The sequence below is a fragment of the Rhinatrema bivittatum genome, chromosome 1 (genome assembly GCF_901001135.1).
Source record: "Rhinatrema bivittatum chromosome 1, aRhiBiv1.1, whole genome shotgun sequence".
NCBI lineage: Eukaryota > Metazoa > Chordata > Amphibia > Gymnophiona > Rhinatrematidae > Rhinatrema > Rhinatrema bivittatum.
In genome coordinates this window covers 162,009,202-162,032,915 of record NC_042615.1, presented here as the reverse complement: position 1 = coordinate 162,032,915, position 23,714 = coordinate 162,009,202, and the positions used below count along the sequence as shown (strand labels likewise).

Below are 23,714 nucleotides of genomic sequence, written 5' to 3'. Positions count from 1 at the left end.
AATGGCGCCGACGGCCCTATGCCCTCACTATGTCACTGAGACCGACCAATAGCAGCGGTCGGTCTCAGTGACATAGTGAGGGCATAGGGCCGTCGGCGCCATTTTGTTTACTGGCAGCCGACGGCTCACGCCCAGGAGATCGTTCCCGGACCGCTCCTGGACCCCCCGCTGGACCACCAGGGACGTTTGGCAGGTCTTGGGGGGGTCAGGAGGGTGGGGGGTTGCAGGAAATTAATTCGGCAGGTCTTGGGGGGGTCAGGGGGGTGGAGGTTGTTAATTTAAAGGGTTGGGATGGGGGGGGGGGGTTTTGGGGGTTCCCACAGAAAAATTTTCTGATCTGGGGAGTGGACCGAAATGGCCCTCCCCAGACCCGAAAACAAAATGGGGAGAAAAAAAAAAACTATGCACTCCCCTAATTTGCTCCATAAGACGCCCAGACGCAGAGCCGGTTTAGCACAATTTTATTTTTTTTAAATTTTCCCCCTCTGAATCCTAGGTGCGTCTTATGGTCAGGTGCGTCTTATGGAGCGAAAAATACGGTACTTAGACAAATACAGGCCAGATCTATTATATATCTGCCACTCACCCAGTTCCCGCTGGAAAGACGGTCATGCCCCGATAACTCCGAGAAAAAGTTCTCCTCTGGGCACATGATTCAAAATTCGCCGGTCACCCAGGACGAGCACGGACCTTGGCACTGCTCCAGCGGTTCTTCTGGTGGCCCACCATGGTCTCCGACGCTAAAGCATATGTCGAGTCCTGTAACATCTGTGAACAGCAAAAGCCTCCGGTCGGTCAACCTTGGGGTCTTCTACAACCACTTCCAGCACCCGAGGAACCATGGACCCACCTGTCTATGGATTTCATCGTGGATTTGCCGCCTTTAAAGGGTCACACCGTAATATGGGTAACCATAGACCGATTTTCAAAAATGGTCCATTTAGTCCCTCTACCAGGCCTACCATCTGCTCCAGAGTTAGCACGTTTATTCTTCCACCATATCTTTAGACTGTATGGCTTACCCAAGGACATTGATTCAGACAGAGGTCCCCAGTTCGTTACTAGATATTGGTGCGCCCTTTGCCGAAAATTTGATATTAATATCAGCTTAACTGCCTATCATCTCCAAGCTAACAGACAAGCTGAGCGAATGAATCGCTCCTTGAAGACCTTTCTGCGCGATTACATCAATGACCACCAAGACGATTGGTCCGAACTTTTATCCTGGGCGGAGTTTTCTCATAACGTCCATATCGCCACTGCTACTGGAACATCACCAATCTCTATTGTCTCTGGGAAACAACCACGACCACCATTACCCATACCTCTGCCAATGCAGTCCCCTGCGGTACAGGCTACTGCAGATGCCCTTAAGACGTTATGGGAGCAGACAAACCTCCGCTTGCGTCAGGCCGCTTCCTGCGCCAAGAACTGCTGACAGTCGACGTTGCTCGGCTCCTGAATTCCTCTCGGGCCAGAAAGTCTGGTTAAGAACTCAGTATATCTGACTTTGAATACCATCCCAGAGATTTGCTCCTAGATATATTGGTCCTTTCTCAATTACCCGACGCATTGGACCCATTACATACCAGCTTCGGCTGCCTCCTACGCTGGGTATTCTTAATACATTTCATATATCGCTCTTGAAACCTGTGGTCCTATCCTGGCCTGCATGGAAGGCACCTGAGCTACCTCCATTGGTGGCAGAATCCGATACGACGTACAAGGTACACAAAGTCCTAGATGTCTTCCACAGGGGCCGCCGGTGGGAATACCTCCTTTCCTGGGAGGGTTACAGACCCGAAGAAAATTCGTGGGAACCAGTTCAGAAGATCCTGGACAAGATTCTCCTCCTGAACTATCATCATGCCTATCCAGGCAAACCCCGACCTCCAAGAGGGGGCACTGTTACACGGCGTGGCCTTCTCACCTTCTTACACAGACTCCAGCTTCTGGTTCCTCCTCGCTAGCAGTGGTGGGCCATCAGCTCTGACCTCTGGCCGCCCCCGGTGCCTCCGGCTCTATCATAGTTCCCAGCGTTTCAGGTCAAGATGCCATTGCTCGTCGGGCCTCTCTGCATGGCTTGCGGAGAGATGCCACTAGCGGCCCCACGCCCTTCCCTAGGCAGGCGAGCACGCATCGCTGATCCTTATGAAGGGCCTGTGGTGGGAACTTGCCCTCGGCCACGGATGATGACGTCAAACTCCTTAGTCTATTTAAGCTCAGGCTTTGCTCCATAGCGTTGCCTTTGCAACAGGTCTCCTCGCTACTCGAGTACTCGTTGCTGTGAGAGATTCATCTCTACTCTCTTCTCCTGACCCTCGTTGTTCCTGGTTCCTGTTCTCTTTGTTCCTGCCCTGTCTATGCTTTGGATTGACTAAACTGATATCAACTTCGCTTTGCTTGACTAGGCTACTGCCTATCTCCAGACCCAGACCTCCGCTATGCCTGACTACGCTACTGCCTATATCCAGACCTCCACTATGCCTGACTACGCTACTGCCTATCTCCAGACCTCCGCTACGCCTATCGTCTGCTGTCTCTAGGCTGAACCAACCTCTCTCGCTATTCAACCTCAAGGACCACCTAAGTCCTGCCGGCCCCGGCACCCAAAGGCTCAACCCGTGGGGAACGAGGGCTGGTATATGTGAAGCTCCAGTGGCCTCTGCCTTCAGCTCACTCCACCTACCCGTAGGTCCTCGCCTACGGGTTGCATCAACCCCATCTCGGCCCAAGGGTCCACCTCTGATGCAATAATTAGAGTACCTCTTGCTCCAAATGAACACCAAAAAAACACTTTTTAAAAATCATTTAGAACAGGAGTTTTGGCCTTGGAGCTCTGGCCTCACAGTGCTGCTCCTGCTTTTCATTGGAAGCTCAACACAGCTGTTTGTTTATGTTTCGTGTCATGTCCTTACAGTTGTTACACTTGTTTTTAGTTTTCTCCCTTACATTGTTGCTGTTTGAGGTGTGATATGTTGCTTTATTTTGTGTAGGTGTGTTATTTGTCATTCTTATATGTTTGACATCTCTACTTTTAGTCATTGTATTTTGTTCAGGAGTGGGGGAGTATCTGGGCATCTTCCCCCCCCCATACTTGTTCTATTATCGCTGCATGGGTTATCACCGCCTACTAGCAGATGGAGGCAGAGGACACATCCTTTTTCTGTGACGACGTCTCCAGGTATATAGGCTGTTGCAGCACTGGCAACAGCCAGTATTTCTCTGTCTCCAGCAGTTGATGAACACATGCTGGACTAGCGCAGTAGGATTCTTTGGCTTCTAGATCCCCAGCATTCGGGCTTGGTCTCTGCTGGAGCTTGCTACCAGGGCAGTAGCTTGCATGCTGTTTTTCCCCCTAGTGGAGCAGGATCTCTGCTCCTAAGGCAACAATTTTTGTGGTTGTTTCCCCTAGTGGAGCAGGTCCTGGTTATGGCTCCCAGGTTACCAGTGGGGCCTATTTAAGCAGGGCCTGGTAAGGGGCTCCTGGCTTCCCTTTGGGGCCTGGTTGAGCAACAGCTGGCAAATGGCTCAGGACCTTGTGCATGGCTTCCAGGCCTGGTTGACACTTGAAATTTATGCTAAAGCTTTTGGTGCGGGCCCTTCCCCCTCTCTTTTCTTCCCTGCTTTGAGCCTTGTTCTCCCCCCCCCCCCCCCCCCCCCACACACACACAATATTCCCTGACCTTTGGACTGTCTAGACTAGGCAGCAGCTTTATCAGAAAAAAAATATAGCCACTAATGGTCCTTCATTGGCAGCTGTAGCAGAGAGTTTACAGAGCCATGAGAAACAAGGAAGGGCCTTCTCCTTTCTGAAGACCCTTCGAGCAGGTGCAAGTATTCACTGCTGTGGCAAGACCCGCAGCTGTCGGGGAACTTGGTCTTCCCTTTATAAAGTCAAACACCTTTTGCATTTTTCCTTCCCACTTGGGGTGTCTCATGCGGCCTCATATTTGCCACCCGTATTCATACCAGTAATGGTCCTGAGCGGGCAAACGTGCAGAGAAGGACTTTTATGTTATCATGTGTGCAAACAGCGTGAACCTGGCGAGACTGCAATTTCAACATAGAGCATCAAATGAAAGGCATTATGAACACCTGCAGTTTAAGCCCTGCAAGGAGGGCCTGTTATTCCTCTGTGTGCTTATGAGAAAGTTCTTGGGCCCCAAGCAGAAAGTGCCATTTACTTCTATCTCAGATTCTTTCAGTCCCAGTCCTTCTTAGTCCAGGTTCTTACAACATATTGTGTGGGTGTGGTAGAGCAATAAAAAGGAGCCTAATTCCTAAGAGGATGGGGAGGGACTCGGGAACTTCTTTGCCAGGTCCTTCCCAGCCCTTCCATCTGTGCAGGTGTTCAGCGCTGTGCCCAAGGCTGGCTAGTGGAACCTCTGTCTTTTATTTATATATTTACTTATTTATTCACTTATTTATTGGCATTTATATGCCGCCTATCACCCAGGCTCTAAGTGACTCACAATACAATGTACATAATCATAAAAAAGCAATCACAAAAACCATTAATAAAAACACATTGTTACGTTTCTCGGTTGTGACAGGCTGCCGCAACGGACTACACTCACCCGAATACTGCCGCAGGCCCAGAAATGTTGCGACAGGACGCCACCATTCCTGCACACTTCAGCCGCCGCTAACGCTCCCAGGCCGCTGCTGTCTCTTAAGCCTGTGTGCACACATGCATGCATTATATAGGCCTGGCAGCGGGAAACGCTGAGCAGTGCCCTCTGATAACATCGGGCTGACTGGCCTATTTAAGCAAAGGCCTTGCAGCATTAGTTTGCCTTAGCAAAGGGTCTCCTGTATCTGCAGTGTATGTTGTTTCTGATTCCTGTCTGTGTTCCTTGTTCCTGCCTTGCCTCATCCAGACTTCCTTGTCTTACTCGTCTTGTCCAGGGTCTTCTGTGTGTCTCAAGTCTTGGCTTGACTTTCAGATCTTGACCTCTTTCCTGGACCTGACCACGATTGCTTGCTTCCTGGACCTGATCTCTTGCTTGTACCTGACCTCATCTGTCCATAACCTGCCTCGACCTTAGTTTTCCTTCGACTCCTCAAGTCTGCTGCCTATTCTGACCTTCGAACTCTTGTTTATCCTATCACCCTAGGGACCCACTTAAGCCTTGCTGGCTGTCAGAACCCAAGGACTTTCAAAGACCAATGATTAAAAATCTGATGGGCATTAAATCACTCTTAACGGTTTAAGTACAATCATACACAAACCGCATATACCAGTAAGTGAGTCTTATAATTGCTTCAAATCATATGAGGTCTTAACAATCTTGGTTAATTTTGATTTCCATAATTATATGGCTGTTGTTGAATTGTTAGTTTGATTTTTGCCGTATAATATTCAGTTTTGTATTTTTTGATACTAAAGTAGACAAAAATTTCTTAACTCAGGTGAGAATCACTAAATGGGTAGCTCATGTTGTGAGACTTATCCCACTGAAGTCCCACAAGGTGTAGCAGTATCTCCAGCTCTTGGGTTCCATGATGACCTCTCTGAATCTAGTTCTCTGGGCCATGGCTCACCTATGGCTTCAGATGTTCCTGTTGTCACTAGACCCTGCAGTCGAAGCACTGCGGGGTACATCTCCCTCTTTCACCCCGAGGAATGGCTTGACTTGAGTGGCAAGTACTACAATCTGTTGAGGGGAATGAGTTGAGTGTACCCAGGCTTGGTGCACTTGAGTATGCTCTATCACCCTCACATAATCCTAGGGATCTGGTCCAAAGAAATGGTGTGTAGTCTATAAACACATTAGAAACCAAGGCTATCGAGCTGTTAGTATTGCATGATGGGGTCGATAGGCTTGCTTATGTGAACAGGCAAGGGGTTGTTTGGAGCCCAATGGTAGCTTAGGAAGCAAGCATGTTGTTCTGGTGGGTGGAGCAGAACTTACTGTTGTTCTTCACAGTTCACTTTACAAGGGTAGCACATGTCTAAACTAACTTCCTCAGCAGGAATAAGTTGGAGCTTGGAGAATGTAAACTCAGCCTGGCAGCTTTCTTGAAAAGATAGATTATGGGGATCCCACAATTTGCTATCAGATCCAATCATGAGTTTGCCAAAGCTGATAGATTGTTCTTTCCAGTGTCTGAAAAGAGTTCTGGTGATTGCTTGCAGCCAGGTACACCGGGAACCAGCTCTGTTTTTTCTTATAGCCTAGCTCTTGAGGAATGTGTTAGTGCAGAGAGAGAGAGAGATTCTTCATCAATGATTCTCCTGCTAGAATCTTGTTAAATTTGAAGCTTGTTTCAAAGCTCTAGCTGTTTCACCCTGGTGGGTGGACTTACGTATGTATTGACCTTCCTGCAAAAGGTTTTTTGACAGGGTCTAATGTGTTATTGGCTAGTCTGGGGGCAGAGCTGGTTATCCAGCTGTTAGCTGAATAAATGCTGAATTTCAATATTATGTGGCTAACCTAGCTGCTTAACTTTATAACTATTGAATAGCAGTCCTGGGGTCCCAGTTGTGGCTATCTCATGGTACAGAGGTTGGATTCAGAGAGTGCAGTGTTAAGCGTATTTGCCCTCCCTAGGGGGCTCTGATTTCTGAATAGGATCTAGATCTGGTTGCTAGAACGTTTTCTCTTCTTTTCAAGTTGCTTAATCATGCTTTCTCAAAGATCCTCCTTAAGGGCATATCCCTAGTAGCTTATGCTCAGAGTTACAGACCTTAATTGTCAGTGATTCATCCTGGTCTTTCTGCAAAGCTGATCACTTTTAACCAATGCCTACCTTCTTATCTAAGGTTGTTTTTGCCTTCAGTTAAACAGGCAGTATCTCTTCAGGTGTCCCATAAAGTGGGATGTCATCGTAAGGGTACTCTCTCCCCTTATTAAAAATTCTTTAAACCTTCCTCAGATATTAACGATGATTAATCCCATTTGGCTACCCAATAGGCCTTTGTTCAGCAGACTTCACAGTGGAGAGGTAGCTTCAAAATCTTCGTTGTCCATGTGAATCAAGGAGATGATGATTTCCTCAGCTTTTGCTGAAGGGTCAACAGATTTCAAAGGTGCTTTGTGCTCATTCTAAGAAGGCCGAGGCTTCCTCTTGAACAGAATCTACATGCCTGCTCTGGAGGATATCTGTAAGGCAGCCACTTGGTCTTTCTTTTATTCACTCATAAGTGCTATGGGTTAGACATGTCTGGACTGGTACAGCAGAATGATAAGGTTGGAGAAATTTAGCCTTACCTCCTGTTTTGCTTTCTTTGTGTCCTGCTACACCAGTTCAGGGCCTGCACTGTTATCCTTGGCGGTGGACCTTAGATTTGGCAGAACTTTTTGATTTTGACTTTGAGGTGTGTGTCTTTATCTCCTCCTTCTGTACTATTTATCTCTTTAGCTTGGTGTGAGATACATGAGACACAGTCCCTTCTCGGAAGAGTTTTGCATTCTAACCAGAACAAACATACAGGAGAGTTTCTCTGTTCCTCTTGTTTATGAAGTCTGTTTATTTTTCCTAAAATTAATTGTGGTTTTAAGGGTAGTTGGTATTTTCCATTGCTTTGACATAAGAATACAAACTGTTGCCAGTGCTGCACTAGCCTATATACTGTGTGATGTCACTGAAAAATGGTGTCCTCTGTCTCCATCTGCTAGAAGGCAGTGATAATATGGGCATCTGGATTGGTGTAGCAGGACTTGAGGAAAGGACATTAACAGGCAAGACTAAATTTCTTCTTATGGCTTCCCATTATCTTTTTTTTTTGTATAGGAGGTGGAAGGAAAAATATTGACTTTTTATTTTTGTATTTTTATTAATTTCCAAAATACAGTAATTCAAGAAATACCTGTACAGATACCAAAAAGAATCATTATAGCAAGTCTAATGACCCAAAACAAATATAACAAGAAATATAGCTGCAATGATCTGTATCAGACCACAATTGGGAAAGCAATTTATGGTATTATATTAATAAACAAAAGAAACTTTCCTCAAAATCAATTTAAGTAACCTAAACCAACCCTATGAAATAGCTTCTTTGTCCTGCAGAAATCTTTCAAGCTGCTCAGGATCAAAGAAAATACATTTAGAACCAGCCAATTTTATGAAACTTTCAAGGAAATCGAAGTTGGAAGATTCACCTCAAGCTCAAATTCTTGTGTGTTTTCTGAAGTAATTGTTTGTCTAAACTGAGTAGATTTAGTGATATCAGGGAAAATACCCAATCTAGTCCCCAAAAAAGACTTTCTTGAAGCTTATTGAAAACTTTAGAGCATCATATTTATTGACCTCTAAAGCAAAAGTGACTAAAAGAGTAGCACTGGAAAATTCAGAAAAATATCTAATAAATGATCGCCTTCAGCTGAAGAAGTTACAACAGCTGAGGGATTAGAAACATTACCCTCCCTACCCCTCTGTAAGAGATACCGTTAATATATTGGATATTCAACAGGGGATACTTTAAAAATGTCAAAATAGAAATTTTTGGGCATACTTGTAGGAGAGACAGAATAAATAAAAGGAAAAATGTATAAAATGCTGATTAAATCTCCTAGCATAGTTATCACTACCTATTTTATTATATCATAAGGCTTGGGGATAACTGCATGGAGCTGCAGTTGCTACCCTTAAGAGAAACATGGGGGTAACTGCACAGCGCTGCATATACTACCATAAGAAGCTTGCTGGACAGACTAGATGGACCATTTGATCCTTTTCTGCCTTCATTGCTATGTTACTATTTCATTATCTCTGATCAGAGCTAGGGAAGAGTTCTGTAACGAGACAGTTTGTTCTTCCATAGTCTCAATCTTTTGATGATCCGAAAATTAAAGGAAACAATCATCATATTGAAGATTTAATTTCTCAAAAGAAGTCATAGTCTTATCAATCCCACCAGATAAGGACTTTTCCAGAGTAGTGATACCCTAGAGATTCTATGGATAGCTAACAGGCTTAATCACCAATGAAGTTACAGATGGATGATCCAAGGACACGCCAGACTGGGAATTTCTAGGAGCCGAACTATTGTCAACAGCACTGACTCCAGCATGGGCTCTATTCCAGGACAGGAGGCTCCACCAGAGATGCATTTCTCTCTCTCCCTAGAGATGATAAAGGTCTAGTATCCGTGCTGAGAGAAGTAACTAAAGCAGAGGGAGCAGAAGAAAACTCCTTAAGCTTGCTACTGCCTGACACTTGCAAACCACTAGAGAAAAAGGTATCTGACTTGTTTGGAGAAACGAGGTGGAACTTTCTGCAGTAGTTGGATTCATGCGCAGGACTTCCTTTCTCTTCTTCCCCATTCCAACAGAAAAACTGACTGGGAAAACTGGATGCAGCAGCGTACCTGTTAGGCGTGCAGCTTTGGCTTACTGGTGGTCGCACATTGCTGGACGCTACTTTTGAGGTCTTCCGGGGTGCTAATTCTGATTTCAGCTGACTGCCAGCACTGAAGATGACACCAAGTAGGAGCAACATCTCTCCACCTCCACCACAATCCGAGCGAGCTCTTCCCACAGATTGACTTTAACCGCAGTGATTAAGATGGTATATGCACCTGTACTTGTGTCAGCTTCCAGCCACAGTCTCCCCAGTAGCAATAAGCAAGGCAATACAATACAGATAAGGTTGGCGGGACGCTCTCCTGCCACCCCAGTCTTTTTTGTAACGTTTGATACCCCTGGTTTAGAAGATCTAAAGACTCCAAGAAGATAGAAGGAAATCAAATAGATAAGGATTTCAAGCTCAGGTGCCAAGATCACATGAACGAAAAAGGTCTGTAAATGAAAAAACCCCCCACCATTCTAACAAATCATTATCAACATGTTAGTCTCGGTCAAAGTCCTTTACAGCAACACACATTTCCTTTATCTGATCTGCTATTTCCTTCTCCATAAAAGGTTTTGCATCACCATAATTGGTGAAAGTTTATTTAATATTCTCTGCCATCACTCACAGCTTTGCAGGAAAGTGACATTCTTGACATAAAGAAATGTCTTTTTTTTATGTGTTTGAGTTTAATCTTGACAAATCTGGAAAATTATGAACTCTATACTCTTACTTGGGAAATTATTTTCCTCACTAATGACATAATTAAAAATCGACATCAGTTGCCCCTGGAAGAAGTATTTGATCTTATTTCAACTGCTGATTGACACAGCTTTTGAGGGATTAATCATTGGAATGCAATATGCTTTATGGGGGCGGATTTTAAATGCCCTGCGCGCGTAAATCCGGCCGGATTTATGCGAGCAGGGCCCTCGCGTGCCTATTTTGCATAGGCCGCCGGTGCGCGCAGAGCCCCGGGACGTGCGTAAGTCCCGGGGCTTTCTAAAAGGGGCGTGTCGGGGGCGCGCCTAAAATGACGCAACGTTTCGGCATTGCGGGGGTGGGGCTGGGAGCGTGGCGCCGGCCTGGGGGCGTGGTCGAGGCCTCAGGACCAGCCCCCGGGTTAGCAGGCGTAAATCGTGGAACAAAGGTAAGGGGGGGGTTTAGAAAGGGCCGGGGGGTGGAGAAGGGAGGGGAAGGTGGGGGGAGGGCGAAGGAAAGTTCCCTCCGATGCCGGAGGGAACAGGCAGCGCACGCCGGGCTCGGCGCGCACAGGTTGCACAAATGTGCACCCCCTTGTGCGCGCCGACCCCGGATTTTATAAGATACGCGCGGCTACGCGCGTATCTTATAAAATCCAGCGTACTTTTGTTTGCGCCTGCTGCACGAACAAAAGTACGCGATCGCGCAAATTTAGAAAATCTACCCCTATTTGTCTATATTTAGCACATAATCAAACTGGCAATCTAAAATTTTTCGTAATAGGGCAGATATATTTTGGGGCATGGAAACAGTAAAACCATTTTCAGCTTTCTCTGGAAGAGAAAGCAAGCAAATGCTTTTTGAAGAAGTTATTCTGATCCTGTAGAATTACATTTTCCTTGTTTAAGGCCCCAATTATTGCCTTATTAGATTCAGATTAAGTATTGATTTTAATTATATCCAGCTGCAAAAGCTTCATGTCCTGTAAACACTGTTAAAGTGGAAAAAGCCTAACATTATTTGGCTAACAACTGACTCTGCTCCAGACACCACCACCCCATCCCCAAGCTAGCTAGATTACATGTTATCTAGCTATCAGTGCAGCAGGATTTTCAAATCCTGCCATCTGGATAAGTCTGAACTTAGCCAGGACAAACAGTGCTGAATATAGTCCTCATTATTTCTGAAAGAAATACTTTGCAATTTGCTCATTCCTCCCCTGTTCCTGAGGAGCTGATTCCTAAAAATGGGTTTTCTACATCTGCGAGCATTTTATCTCCAGAAGCAAATATACAAACTATTCTTCTCACAATACAAGGTCTAGAGAAAAGTACAAATAAGGTTAGTTTTGATGTTCAGTAAAATGCCAATTTTCAGCATTATGCAGCTATCATATAGGGACATTCATCAAATTGCATTAGGGCCCTAACACGCAATAAAAGGCTGTAACGTGCATTATATTACGTGATATACATGATATTTTGCATGTCCCCACCCAGATACCCTTCCCTATTACAATGACCTTTGCGTGCAATTTGCATGCATGAGTAATGCAAATGCATGCAAAGAAGGTCATTACTAGGCAATTCTATGCTAATATTTTATTGTGGCCAACTGAGAAGGTTGTCAGCCACTATAAAATAGGTACACCTCCATAGCATGCATTAGATGTGCGGTGGGAGGCCCAGGACCCTAACGCGGGTCCCAAGGCTCCTTTTGTGGCATTTGGCCAAGACACAAAAGAATACACCATGGAGCCGCACTTTGTTTTCTATTGCAACAACAACCCCCTCCCCCCCAATAGTGGGACGCCTCCTGCGAAGACTCATAGCAATTTGATGAATCTAGGCCATAGCTTGATAACGTTATTACTGTCAAAAGGCAGTCCTAAAATTAGCAGAATAAACTTATCTGGATAACTTAGCTGACCAGACAGTGGCTTCCCAAACGTTTTGGAATATTATCAAGCTAGGTCATTAAAGCATTTAGATTGACTTATAGGCCAGTAGTATTGACATCTCCTGCTGTCAAACGTTTAGAGGCCATCTTCTGAGGCGAACAAGAAAGCTGAGCAGTCCTTCCTTGCCCATATTTTCATAGAGCTGCAGACCACAAAATGGTCCATGTAGAAGAAAAGGTCACCAGCATCTGAGGTTCAATTATAAAGAAACCTGTGGCATCTAGCCCAGCTTCAGAAATTCCAAAGCAGCAGAAAACAAAGTCACAGTGGTTGTCGCCCATACTGGGCCTTACTATGTCCAATCAGATGCTCCACAATGTCCGCAGGTTTTCCCTGCTTCTGACACAATTTTTAACTGAGAGCACATTGCATAGCAGATGCCCCAGACGCCTACTGACCAAGCAGAACCAGCCAATCTTTGACCTTCAGTCAGACACTGGTGAAAAAAGAAACTCTGATCCAACTGGATATTGCACAGACTCCCTTAAACAACAATAAAAAACCCCCAAAAAACAAGCACGTGACACAAAGCAGCCTCAGCTAGGAGAAGCAATGAAAGTAAGCATCACCAGCACTAGGTGGCCATCTTGGATCTCTTCCATTTTGGCTTTTTAAAATACTGCTACTACGTACATTGCTGACTCATAGTTAAACATTTTCCAATATTTGAGTTTACAGTAGAATTCCATAGAGTTGAAAGTAAACTTGGTCATATTAATCAAATAAGTTTATCTTTTAGAACGTGTAGATTTTGGTTTATATTTGTTTGGCTCAACAGAGTCTCTAAACAGTAAGTAATCTTCATGGCATCTGAAAATTCAGAGGACAATGACAGTACCTAAAATGGTGCAGGCAAGCCTTACTAAATATGTATGCAAGTAATAAAATAAACTTTAAAGGACCTGCATTAACACGTAATAAACCCCACAATGGAGAGCTTTGGAAAGTATTCTTAGCATACAAGGTTCATTATAAATGTTTAGGTGTCATTCATATTTTTGGATCAGCACTTTTTTCCTCAACTCTAATTGTATCCTCCTACTCCCCCCTATGTTTTTATTCTTGGAAGTCTATTTTTCTTTGAAGTCATTTAGTGCTGTAGCCATGACAGTCTATGCTGACGATATGTCCAACAATTTTGCCACACTTTTTAAATGGAGAATCTTTCTTCTCGCCTTGGTGAAATCTATTCTTCTAAAACTTAAATGGGTTTCCTCTTGATTTGCTGCTCCAGACTGGTGGTAAAAAGCTGTTCTGTAAGATTAATGTAGGATTTCATTGATAGAGTTGCAAGCAACGTTCCCTCTAATTTTTTCCAGGGTGTACGCTATTGATGTACATATAAAATATGCAAGTATCCCCTCCCCCACATACCTTGTCATTTTTGTAACCTCCCTTCCCACCACGCCTCCCGGGAGCTGTTTCTCTTATAGTGCAGCAATTTAATGCTTCTGCTATCAGGGATTCAAGCTCTTTCTTTTTTATTCTTTCCATCTTTCTCTTCTCGTCTTCCATCTTTTTTTTTTCCTCATGCCTCCCTAGCTTTTTGCATATCTTTCAGGTCTCTCACTTGTCCTTCTACTTCATTTTTCTCATTCTTAACTTTCCATTCCTTTTTCTTTCTCATCCATCTAGTCCACCTCTTCCTCCTCTGTTAAAATGCCTCCTTTGCTATTCTTACCCCTTGCCGCTGCCAATCTGTTCATTTCTGTCTTCCTTAGCAGCCACCTCCTGCCTTTCCCCCTTCCTCTGGCATCTATCCCCCTGCCTTTTTCTTCTTCCCACAGCATCCTCCGTTGCCCCTCCCTTTCTTCTCCATGTTTTCTTCCTGCCTATTGCCCTTCCTTTCCTCAGCATCTGCCCCTTCCCCCGCTCCCCCAGCAGATGCTTCTCTGCCTCTCCTTCTTTGTCCAGCATCTGCCCCTTGGCTCCTGTCCCTCTTTCCCTAGCATCTGCCTACTGCATTTGCCCCCCTTTCCCAGCACCTGCTTCTTGCCTCCATTCCCCCATTTGCCCTTGACGCTTATACCTTTCTCCGGCATTCATCCTGCCTTTCTCTCCATCTGTTCCCCTGCCTCTTACCCTCTCCTCCCAGCATCTGTCCTCTGCATCTTCTCCCTGTTCATCAGCATCTAACCCCTCTATGTTACTCCTTTTCTCAGCACCTGCTCCTGCTTCTTATCCCTCCCCCTTCCCCCAGCATCCTTTTTCTTGTCTTTTTTCCCCCTTCTTACCAAGCATCTGTGCCCTGCCTCTCCCCCCTTCCTCAACATTTGAATCCCCACCTCTTGCCCTCTTTCTCCATTATCTGCTCTGCCCTGCCTCTTGCCTTCTTTTTTTCAGCATCCACCTTCCTTGCCCAGCATCCGCTTCCCCTCTCCAGCATCCATTTCTCCCAGCCGTATCAGCTAGCTGAGCAAAGCGAACCTGCCTTGTGGCTGCTGAGTGCTTTGTTTTGTCTGTGCCAGTATCGTGAGCAACTTGAAAACTTGCAGGCCAGCACTTCCTGCTGGTATCGTGTACCATGGATCAGTAGACAGGATGTGCTGGCCTGCAAGTTTTGAAGTTGCTGGTGATGACGGAGCAGCCAGCAGCCGCAGGACAGGCTCCCACTGTACCTCCTGCTGGGGCTTGCACAGCTTGCTATGTGGGGTGCATAGCCACTAGAATAATGCTGCGCTTATGCATGCATGCACCTTACAGGGAACAATGGTTGCAAAATGAAATTCCTTATTGTCCTGCCAGACAAGTCCAGAGTCCACATGTCTGGACAAGTTTGACAGGACTCAAAGAAAGGAAATTAGTGGATATAAGGTTTCTAATTTCACCCCCATTTTGTTTTTTCCCCCTAAGGAAAATAGTCCTGGTTTGGACACTTCCTGTCAGGTAAATATTTATTGGCTTAGTGGCCCTTTTTTTTTGTACTTTTCAACATTTTAGATATTCCAGAACTGAGACTTACACAACAAATGTTCTAGTGTATAGCCCCATAGAGTAGAAAGATGAGATATTTGTGCCTTGATGCACACCAAAATGTACTTAGTTCTGATTGGTGTTACTTTGTGCATACAATCTTAACTTTTTAATTAATATACCCAGGTATTTCCCTTCGTTAGCAAGAACTAACCTGTACTACACCTTCTTTTGCTTGTGCTCTAAGCTCATTATAATATATTTACTACATTAAAACTTATCTGTCTTTTTTTTTCTGTCCCCTTGCAGAGGATGTCTGTATTTCTCTGGAAAATCAGTCCTGCAGCGTATCTACAGTGTGACATAATTTGGTGTCATGTGCAAACATTGCATGTCTTGGTGCTTTTTCCTTCTTGTAAATTAATTCATAAAAAATATGAAACCACAGCGATCCAAGCGCTGCCCATACTGGGAACCCACCTCTTCACGGTTGGCATCTATAAATTCCTTTAACTGTGAATTGAGAATTTGCTTTTCAGAAAAGAGCATCTGAAAAGCTTTTACAAAATCTAGATAAAATTATATCCATCTTTTCTCCCATGTCAAGTTCCTGTTAGCATTCTTAGAAAACAAAATAAACTTGGTGTTTGCAAGACCTGTTGTCCTGAACCAGGCTGACTCTTGCTAATTATTCCTCTTCTCGCTATGGGACTTACATTTTTACCTCTTTGTAATTGCTTTCAGATTTTCCCTAGACTTCTTTCTTTGGGCTAAGCACTGGAGAGAAGGCTGACGCTGAGCTAGTTCCCTTTTTCGATATGGAAACAATGCGACCATTAATACTTCTGAGGAACCTCCTTTGCTTTAATTGATTCCTGAAATATTAAGTGCAGCATACATGCAACCACTTCCTTTCCCTCCTAGCTTTTGAATGAATTTCACAGGGTCCTGGTGTTTTATTGACTTTTATATTCCAGTTTTTTCCTTACCTGCCCACTGGTTAAGTAAACCTCACTGTATTTAAATGCTTTATGAGGTATTTAATGTCATTTGTGACGTATCAGATCTAGTATGTGATGGTTTAAACTAATTTGAACCTATTAAGTTTTAGATAAAATTCTGTGGGGGTGGTGAATGTTTAGAAAGCCTATGTGCCAGCCAAAAACCTTTTTGTAAGGCAGATATTTTTTTAATTTCTTTTCTTTTTACTTTACCTTATTTTCCCTCTCCAGGTATTGTTTACCCCCCCTTCTCCTCTTTCCTCTAGAAACCTTTCCTCGCCCCCCTCCTTCCCCTGCTTCCAAGCACTCTTTCTCTCTCTCCTGGCACTATCCTCCTTCCCTCTGGGCCAGCTTTTCCCCCCTCAGCCTGTCAACAACAGCCACTGATTCTCTTTAGGTGGAACCTTTATTAGTGACTATCGTTTTAGCACTCTGCCATCAGGCTTCGCCAGCATTTCTTCCATCAGGCCCCTGATTTTTCCGGTTTTGTTAGTGTACACACCAAGATAACATTCTTAGAATGCTTGAAGTGATAGGATTAGATGTTTTGGATAAAAATTGCTTGATTCTAAAGTTAATTGTTTTTCATGACTGTCGGATCTTTGAGATGGCCTTTGTGTGGCATGAACTAACGAACACATTTTGCCATATGGGCAAACCGTTTGTTAAAGAAAGCATGCTTCAAAATCTTCTCTGACACCAGCAGTAGAATGGCGCAGACTTGGTGCTATGACATGCGTTTACTGTATTACAAATGGTAGGGCTTTAGTTAAGTAAAAAAGCAATAATATCCTTTATTACCTTTTTGTCTTAGTTGTGTGTATAAGACAGATACATTCTAAGTCGCTCTTCACTCCATGTCTATCCTGAAAGAATGATTTTTATCCCAATTTCTCCATTAGGATCATTCATGTGCCTGAAAAACCTTGAAGATGCCACCAAATGACTATATAGATCTTTGACAATCTTGAAAAAAAAAAGCACAGGTAATTAACATTTCTATTATATAGAATGTTTCTTTTTAAATGTTAGACCATAGTGATGACTAATTATCATGTGGTGGTGATCTCATGTGAATTTTGTTCAAACCTTGAATAGTAGGTAGAACAATGGGGGGGAAAACTGCTGTGAAAATCAAGTGAATTGAAAAAAGCTATTACAATTCATGTAGGCAATATCCAGTGAAAAGGGAAATAACTTTGACAGGCACTGACTAGCAGGAAATCTTCTCTTGCTTTGCTTTTTAACAATGAGCCATTATGCAATTCAAAATACATTACCTGATTATGGATGCATCAAAACAAGGCAACAAGAGTTCCTGCAAAGCTAGGATATAAAGTAGGATTCTAAAATGAAATTTTGCTACAACCATTGGAGGAAATTTTAAAAGGAGTTACACGTATAAATGTAACATACTATCATAGCAATTTTAAACAGCCGTTTACTCGTGTAAAGTGCTCTTACGCATGAATATCCTATGGACAATTCAATGGCATATATTGTAGCAATTTTCAGAAACCCACTAACATGGGTAAAGTGCATTCACAGGTGTAAAACCCAATTTTAAGCATGTAAATGCTTTTTTTAAAATCAGAACCATTCTGTATTCATGGGGACATGTCGAAGTATGATTTATTAATCCTAGTAAACTGTTATTCCAAAAATGTTTTTCATAGACTCACACTGATAGTAGATATGGCGAGTGGCACGATGAGTCCTAGAACTTTCCTTGGCAAATGCAGTCTGGTTGCTTCCTGTATTACCTCTTCTTTCTCTCATACCGCGAGGAACTTTTTACAGTAGCTGTGTTATTTTAGTCATTTATTTCAAATAACTTTGTTATGCAAGCTGCTTTGATTTTCCAACAAATGCATGTTCAGGCTTTCCAGTCCAGATACATACCTCTTCAGGCAATTGTTACCAGAAGATAAGTTCCTGAAGGCAGATACTTTTGGCTCTTCTCTGTCACTTTAACTGGAACTGTATTCTTTTTTTTTTTTTTTATCTTCCACACTGTATTTGCACTCAGTTTGAAATTTCAGTGCTCACTGTTCACAAAAATAAAGAATCGCATGCAAGGTGGATCTGTGGGCATCATTTTTAGCTTCTTTCGACCATTCAATACATTTCAGTACTTGGTATCTCAGTACTTTTAGACTCTGTAGAGAACCCCAGTTTTAAAGTTCCTTATCATCCTGCTAGACTCATTGTGTATGGGATCTCCCTCCTCTATAGCTAATGGAGTCAGAGGGCACACCTCTTTCATAACATCACCTTGGGCTTATAAGGGGGATATGGACCTGGTCCAAACCCAGTAGTCTTGCATCAGAACTGCTGGATGCATGAAAACAGTTTTCAAACTCCAAGAGTCTTGGTTGGTCTGTGGTCTGGTAGAGACCATTTGCTCTTGGGGCAACAGTCCTTTAGGGCTGCTTCTGGGAAGGGGATATTTATACAAGAAAAAAAAAAGCCTCCCAGTTGAGCTCCCTCAAGTTCCCTCATAGTACCCTTAAGGGTCTAGTGAGTACCCTGGTAGGGGGTTTCTCTCTTCTGTAACCCAGAGGATTGAAATCCTGGGGTGGACAGTGGGGCTGGGAGCTGCTCTTACCCTTCCCTCCCACCCCATTCTGCCTACTGTGAACACTCTTGCTTTCCTCTCTCTTGGTGTCTCTGGGTGCTGCAATATAAAAAAAAAATAAGCATTTTAATAGGAGAGCCACCAGTTTCAGCAAATCCTTGGTTCCCAAACCCCTCCCCCTCGCCACCGCAATAAAATTAAAAAAATATATATATTTTCTCTAAGATCACAAGAAGGAATTAAAAGCCATGATGAGGGGCTATAGGTGTGTGGTTTGTGGCACAAAGAAAAGTACCAAGAGTGGTAGACTCCTTGTGCCCTGTCTGTGACCGGGATGCAGATCAACCACCACAGGAGGTAGTGGTGTCTCCCACCCAGAAAGGACAGGAACAGGTAGGGGCCCTGGCAGGGGAAGCAATACACCCAGAAGGGGTGCACTATCAGATCCAGAAGGCTTATCTATTCCCCAGGACATCTTGCCAAGGGATCCTCATCTGAGTCTTCTGCAATTGGCAAGCAGGATGGGGAACAGTACCTGGGGTTAGAAAACCTGCTAACCTCACAGCCCACACCATCACTCACAACTCCAGAGAAAACTCTGGGTTAGATCTAGACCCAGATCATTCTAGTCTCATAGAGCTCTTGGAAGAAGAGGAATACTCTTCTGGAGAGCAGGAGTCCACCGTGGTTTGGCTCTTCTATAGAGAAGATTCTTTTAGATATATCCAAAGCATAAAGCCTGTAAAGGAGTCTGTTGGACTGTTAAACGATCGATGGGTTAAAGGGGCACTTAGGGAAGATAAGGCCATTGTGGAAAGACTAAATAAATTCTTTGCTTCAGTGTTTACAAATGAAGATATTGGGGAGACGGTTCCAGAGACAATTTTCAGTGGTGATGATTCAGATGAACTGAACCAAATCACAATGAACTTGGAAGATGTAGTAGGCCAGATTGACAAACTGAAGAGTAATAAATTGTCCAGACCAGATGATATACACCCCAGGATTCTGAAAAAAGAGGACTGGAAGGCTCATCTGCATATTGTTCCCAGCATCCCGTGGGAGAGGTCTCCAGAGATCACAGTGAGTGGGCCAGGCTTCGAACTCCACAGCCCCAGTTTCCAGAGGCCCCGCACTCTTTGCAGTAGAAGAGGACTGGAAGCGATGAACGAAACTCAAACCTCTGAATCCATTGAGAGAAGATCAACTTGCTGGTGGTTGAAGAGGATCACTAAGCGTAGTTTTGGGAAATCTTAGGACTTAAAAGTTTGGAGAGAGGTGAAATAGTGGGTTATATTCTTTAGGGTTTGTGTGTGTATGAGATAAGCAAGCCATAGGGAGTTAATTCTAGTGTCTTTCCCTCCCACTCACCCCTAGCTCATCTCTTGATTTATAGGCAAGAGACTTTCCCATTAAAAATCAATCAGGCTCTTATCTAAATCATAATATTGCACCAGCCCCTAGTAGGTCACTACCAGATTAATTAGTGAATACACCTATAAATGTAAAGGACTCTAATTGTACACATTGCAGCTCTAATAGCATCCTAAACTTAACTAGGAACTCAACAGAATTAAGATGAAGGCAAAAGTCTAGGAGCAAGAGGGGGGCTTTCCAGTCTTTTGCAACGAGTGCACTGTATGATTTTTTTTTTTTCAAGCCGGTGAGCGGTTGTATGTGTGCACTTGGTGAAAAGAGCTCCTGGCTCTCAGAGAACGAGTCTGATGACTGGAGGCTAGAGTCGCAGACCTGGAGGAGCTGAGGCAAGACAAAGAGGTACATTAATGAGACTTTCAGGGACATAGTAGCCAAGTCCCAAATCCAGTCTGGCAATCCCGGTGTTGCCTTGGATCAGAAAGGTCTCCCGATTGGAGAGCACTACCCTGGTGTAGGAGGAAGAGATCCTGTAACAAAAACCTTCTCTTCAGGTGATGAAATGTCCTCTCGCACCAAGGATGTGTTTCCCAGGGCTACTGTCCAGGAGGGTAGGGTTAGGTCGACTGTCATAGTTGGTGATTCACTTATTAAAAATGTAGATAGCTGGGTGGCTGGTGGATGTGAGAACTGCCTGATAACTTGCTTGCCTGGATTTTAGATAGTGCTGGGTAGGAGCCGGCTGTCGTGGTACATGTGGGCATCAATGACATTGAAAAATGTGGGAGGGATGTTCTAGAAGCCAAATTTAGGATTTCAGGTAGAAAGCTGAAATCCAGAACCTCCAGGGTGTCATTCTCTGAAATGCTTCCAGTTCCATGTGCAGGTCCCCAGAGGCAGGCAGAGCTCTGGAGTCTCAATGCATGGATGAGATGATGATACAGGGAAGAGGGATTCAGTTTTGTAAGGAACTGGACAACCTTTTGGGGAAGGGAGAGACTTTTCCGAAAGGACGGGCTTCACCTTAAACCAGAGTGGAACCAGGCTGCTGGCTTAAACGTTTAAAAAGGAGATAGAGCAGCTTTTAAACTAGAACAAGGGGGAAAGCTGACAGTCACTCAACAGTGTCTGGTTCAGAGGAAGGTATCTTTGGAGGATACTAATGAAACAGGAGAGTTAGGGCGTTCCAATAAAAGCAAAAAAAACATGTGCCTATAAGTAAAGAATCACCTGAGCTATCCCTATCAACTGAAAAGCAGGTTGTTTAATACAAACAAAAAACACTTTGAAATGTCTGTATGCCAATGCCAGAATTCTATGCAGTAAGATGGGAGAGTTAGATTGTTTAGTAGTGAATGATGAGAGAGAAATAATTGACATCTGAGACCTGGAGGATAACCAGTGGGATAGTGCTATATCAGGGTACAATTTATATTGCAATGACAGGGAGGATTAACAGTGGGCGTGTGGCACTTTATGTCTGGGAGGGCTTAGAGTCCAACAGGATAAAGATCATAGAAGAGACCAAATGCACAGTAGAATCTCTATGGGTAGAAATCTCTCTGCGTGTTGTGTAAGAGTATAGTGATAGGAGTATACTACCATCCACCAGGCAAAAATGATGAGACAGGCGATGAAATTCCAAGAGAAATCAGGGAAGCTAACCAATTTGGCAGTATAGTAATAATGGGAGATTTCACTTACCCCAATATTGTTTGGGTAAATGTAACATCAGGACATGCTAGAGAAGCAAAGTTCCTGAATGGAATAAACGACTGCTTCATGGAGCAGTTGGTTCAGGAACCATTGAGAGAGGGATCTATTTTAGATCTAATTCTTAGTGGAAGGCAGGATTTGGTGAGAGAGGTAATGGTGGTGGGGCCACTTTGCAATAGTGATCATAACATAATCATATTTGATCTAATGACTGGAAGGGGGACCATATTTATTTATTTAACAACTTTTCTATACCGACATTCGTGGATACATCATATCGGTTTACATGGAACTGAGAGAAATACAGCAAAACAGTGGGGGTAGGAAGAACAGGAGGGGGATTAACAATGCAAGGGCATAGAGTGTGAATTGGTGCAATGCATGCAATTAACATTAACAAATTATATATATATAACAATAAAAGTAATAAAATATCTATAGCATGGAGATATAAGATCAAGAATATATAAACTTATATAATGTAGTGAGGATGATAATAAGCATGGTTCTAACAAAATTGTAATTGCCATTATGATGAAATGATAGATAGCATAATGAAAATAGCATGGCGGAAAGAGTGGGGGGCTGGACGACCTATGCTGGGAATGCCTGTATAGGACGTTACCATATGTAAATCTATAGCTCAAACACTAAATTTTCAAAACGGAAGCTTTGATAAAATAGGAACATAATTAGAAAAAAACGGAATGGTGCAGCTGCAAAGGTTAAATGTGTACAGAAGACGTGGACATTGTTTAAAAATACCATCTTAGAAGCACAGTCCAGATGTATTTCACGCTTTAAGAAAGGTGAAACGATTACCGGCATGGTTAAAAGGTGAGGTGAAAGAGCCTATTTTAGCAAAAAAAAAAATCCTTCAAAAATTGGAAGAAGGATCCATCTGAAAAAAAATAGGAAAAAGTATGTGCTTTGTCAAGTTGAGTGTTAAACATTGATAAGACGAGCTAAGAGAAAATTTGAAATGAAGTTTGCCATAGAGGCAAAAACTCTTAATAAAAACTTAAAAAAATATATTCCTGAAGCAGGAATCCTGAGAGGGAGTCGGTTGGACCGTTAGATGATTGAGGGGTTAATGGGACTCTTAGAGAAGATAAGGCCATTGCAGAAAAACTCATTTAATTCTTTGCTTTTGTGTATAATGGTGATGATGTTGGGGAGATACCGATTCAAAAAATGGTTTTCAAGAGTAGTGAGTCAGATGAAATGAACCAAATCACTGTGAATCTGGAAGAGTAGTAGGCCATATTGACAAACTAAAGAGTAGCAAATCACCTGGACCAAATGGTATGCACCCCAGAGTTTTGAAAGAACTAAAAAATGAAATTTCAGATCGATTAGTTAAAATTTGTAACCTCTCATTAAAATCATCCAATGTATTTGAAGACTGGAGGATGGCCAATGTAACCTCAATATTTAAAAAGGGCTCTAGGGGGTGATCAAGGAAAACATAGACTGGTGCACCTGACTTCAGTGCTGGGAAAAATAGTGGAAACTATTCTAAAGATCAAAATCACAAAGCATATAAAAAGACATGATTTAATGGAACACAGGATCGATTTACCTAAGGGAAGTCTTGTCTCACAAGTCTGCTTCATTTTTTGAAGGGGTTAATAAACATGTAGATAAAAGTTATCCGGTAGATGTAGTGTATTTGGATTTTCAGAAGGCATTTGACAAAGTCCTTCATGAGAGGCTTGTATGAAAACTAAAAAGTCATAGGACAGGAGATGATCTCCTTTCTTGGATTACAAACTGGTTAAAAGACAGGAAACAGAGAGTAGGATTAAATGGTCAATTTTCTCAGTGGAAAAGGGTAAACAGTGGAGTGCCTCAGGGATCTGTCCTTGGACCGGTGCTTCTCAATTTATTTATAAATGATCTGGAAAGGAATACAATGAGTAAGGTAATCAAATTTGCATATGATACAAAATTTCCTAACACCCAGACAGATGAATTCAGGACCAGTGGGTTATGCACTTCTACCAGCAGATGGAGACGGAGCAAACTGACATGGTCAGTTTGGTAGAAGTGGTCCTCGGCCCTCCAGCGGACCACGAGGACCCGACGCCCGACGTAGGAGCTGGGAGCCAGGGCCGCGCAGCCGGCGCCGGGACCTATCGGGGTAAGGCCTGTAAAGCTCGCCCTACCA

The 23,714-nt window shown here is 43.5% G+C and overlaps 1 protein-coding gene across 4 annotated transcripts in view; it reads left to right on the top strand.

Annotated features, from left to right (window-relative positions):
• The window catches only part of KLHL5 (kelch like family member 5), a 246,063-nt gene that overhangs the window by 12,903 nt on the left and 209,446 nt on the right, over positions 1–23,714 (top strand). For 2 of the 4 annotated variants that reach the window (XM_029589364.1, XM_029589372.1), the window contains exon 2: positions 16,779–16,862. The exons of 1 other annotated variant lie outside the window; for it this stretch is intronic. The gene's annotated coding sequence lies outside the window, so the exon portion shown is untranslated. Of the gene's footprint in view, positions 1–14,815; positions 14,849–16,778; positions 16,863–23,714 lie in introns of all 4 variants that reach the window. One more of the 4 variants, XM_029589379.1, reaches the window with a different exon arrangement.